This window comes from Crocodylus porosus, unplaced genomic scaffold (genome assembly GCF_001723895.1).
Source record: "Crocodylus porosus isolate Cpor-Errol unplaced genomic scaffold, CroPor_comp1, whole genome shotgun sequence".
Classification (NCBI taxonomy): domain Eukaryota; kingdom Metazoa; phylum Chordata; order Crocodylia; family Crocodylidae; genus Crocodylus; species Crocodylus porosus.
Window position 1 is genome coordinate 63,368,653 of NW_017728947.1, and position 3,221 is coordinate 63,371,873.

Consider the following 3,221-nt stretch of genomic DNA (forward strand, 5'->3'; position numbering starts at 1 on the left):
GCCTGCCTGTCCCCCCCCCAATGTAAATCTGGTGCACACACTCTGCCCCCCATGCCTTCCCAGGGTGCATGCAGGAGCCACACCCCCTACCAATAAGCTGTGGCTCCATCCCAACCTGGCTGGGTAGTGCCTGCCCCTGCCCCTCCCTCACCAAGGGGGGGTCATTGATCTCCCCCCACACACTTCTCTTTCCCCCACCCCTTCTACCACAACAGACTTATCAGTTGCATGCAACTGTACTGGAAATCAGATCGGTATCGGCCAATATGCCTCATTAAATATCAGCTATTGGTATCAGCCCCCAAAATCTCTATTGGTGCACCCCTAATTAATTGACATTTTTCTATCTATTCTTATGATAAATGCACTAAAAGTGAATAAGAACACCTACTGAATGGCAGAGAACTGATATTTTTAATAGTTTCCTTATGCTATACATCAGGTCACATAGATATCCAAAGTACCAATGTATTTAACTCAGCCATATGTGATATTAGATGGCATCTTTGTTTCAGTTTCTCAGTCCAAGGCTGGACATTTTCATTATACAGCTGCAGTGAAGACGTCCTTCAGCTATTAACCAGGACAGAAAAATCCATTGTTTTATTATGTAGTCAAAATCTGTGTTATGAAACCAACAAAAATACTTGTCACTGTACATTTTTGAGTTTCACACACCTCATCCCATGCACTATTAAAAAACAAACAAAAAACAAAACAAAACCCCAAAACAGTTCTTTTTCTCCACAGTAGATATAGTTGTCAGGACATTTTCCATTATGACTGATTAAAAATATTCTTTTGAATACATTTTAAGACTCAGATAATCCACAAGCAGGATTGATTTAATTTAAAATGCTTCCCAAAATGCATAGGGTGCATCACAAAGTAATGAAAACATCTACAGACTTTTTCCAGCAGCAGAAATATACACTAGGGATAGTAGAGATGTATATGACAGCCAAAGTATAGCCAAATTAACATAGCGTAGTACAAGAATGATGTGATGCCATCAAAGTTAAAATTCTTTTAACCATTTTGGATAGCTAGCAGCAATCTATTTATGCCAGAAGCAGCTGTAAATTCTTTCAGACTTTACACATGATGCATTCTTACTGGCAATATCATTCAGACCTTGCAAATGGCATAGCAAAGTTAGTGGCTAGACTGTTGCAACTTATTTGGCAACATGTACTTGAAAATCATGACTTTGAGGTGATGGTTTTATCTTGTTAATGGCCAACATTTAAAATGGGAAAAGCTATACAGATCAAGTTAAAGATCTACAAAAAGCCTAATGGCCCATTGGGGTAGCCAATGGTACACAAGGAAGTGATGTGGCTAACATCTATTGTCACCTTTAACTCTGTACAGCCAAAATGACCAATTTGTATATTTAAGACTGGGTCAGTGGGTCACAGGCATTGGGCAGGAATGTGAAGCAAGGTTCAAATGCTTGTTTCTGGATATGTAGGAAGACACATGGACTATCTGGCCCCCTTCAATGTTAATAAAAGGGGATGTAAATTCTACAGACTGATCAATGCCTTGTGCCTCTAGTGTCCTTACTGAAATGACTGGAATGACAAAGAACTGAATGTAACCATATTAGCATCTGGCTGTTGGAGTTTTATTTTATAAAGAGAATGTAAATCTGAAAGTATTATTTTGCTTAAGCTCTAGCAATCACTGAAGTGAATAAGAGAAAAACACTGCAGTTTCAGGAAAAAAGTTTTGTAGCAAAGGGAGCAAGAAAACAAATTCAAGTTTCTATTAACGTGCCTAAGAGCACAATTCGACTATGAATTCATACACTTTGCTGGGCATAAACATCCTTTATTCTTTTATTGCTGTTTCAATTAAACATTAAAGGTACAAGGGTGAAGAAGATGGGAGCACAGGTGATGTTCCTCCATGATCTTTTTGGTTAAGAGACAGGAATGGATGCATCCTGCACATCAACACATGGCTGCAAAGATGGTATCGCCAGCAGGGATTTGGCTTCTTCAACCATGCAATGTTATTCCAAGAAGAAGGATTGCTAGGAAGAGAGGGAAGAGCATCTTGGTAGACAGGGTCACTAACCTAGTGAGGATGGCTTTCAACTAGGTTCACTGGGGGATGGAGACCAAAGACCTGCGGTAAGTGGGAGACTTGGAGGAAGCATGAGGAGGGAACAGGGAAGGCCTTCTCACTCTTATTAAGAAAGGGCAATCAACTAGTTACCTCAGGTCTTTGTACATGAACCTAGGAAACAAGCATGAAGAATTGGAAGTCCTTCTACAATCAAGTAATTATGATGTGATTAGAATAACAGATTTGGTAGGATCTCTCGCATAACTGGAGCACTGTCGTGGATGGGTACAAACTGTACAGGAAGGGGGGCAGGGGAAGAAAAGGAGTCACATTGTATGTAAAAGAGTTGTACGATTGCTCAGAGCTCCAGTATGAAACTGGAGATAAGTCTGTTGGAAGTCTCTGGGTTAAGGTTAGAGAGGAAAACAATAAGGGTGATTTTGTGGTGGGTGTCTGCTATAGAGCACCAGACCAAGAGGATGAGGTAGGTGAGGCTTTCTTCAGAGAACTGGAAGGGGGCAGTAGCCTTCACCTACCCGAAGGGTGGTTACAAAGAGGATGGAGCTATACAGTTCTCAGTGGTGGCAGTTGACAAAACAAGGAGCAATGGTCTCAAATTTCAGCATGGAGAGTTTAAGTTGGGTATTAAGAAAAACTCTCACTAGGAGAGTTGTGATGTGCTGGAATGGGTTACCTAGAGAGGTGGTGGACTCTCCTGGAGGTTTCTAAGGCCTTACTTAACAAAGCCCTGGCTGGAATGATCTAGTTGGGAATGGTTCCACTTTGAGCAAGGAGTTAGACAAGATGACCTCCTGAGGTTCCCTTCCAACCCTAATTTTCTATTATTCTACGATCACCTTTATTCAAGAGAAAACTGATCATCTCTTATTTTGAGTATAGTGAAAAACACACCAAATAATTCAGAAAACAACGTTTTTTGCCACAGGTAAAATGTTTAATGACATCATTTGGGGTTGCGGTAATCAATAGAGCAGGTCCCATTTTTTTCAGAATGGCACAAAATTATTTCTACATCTTTGAGGACTTCTGAGGAATTAGTTACAATAGATACCAGCAAGTATTACAAGTTTGGCATATTATAGCAAAACCTACCTTTAAGATCACTTGTTTAGAGAACACATTTT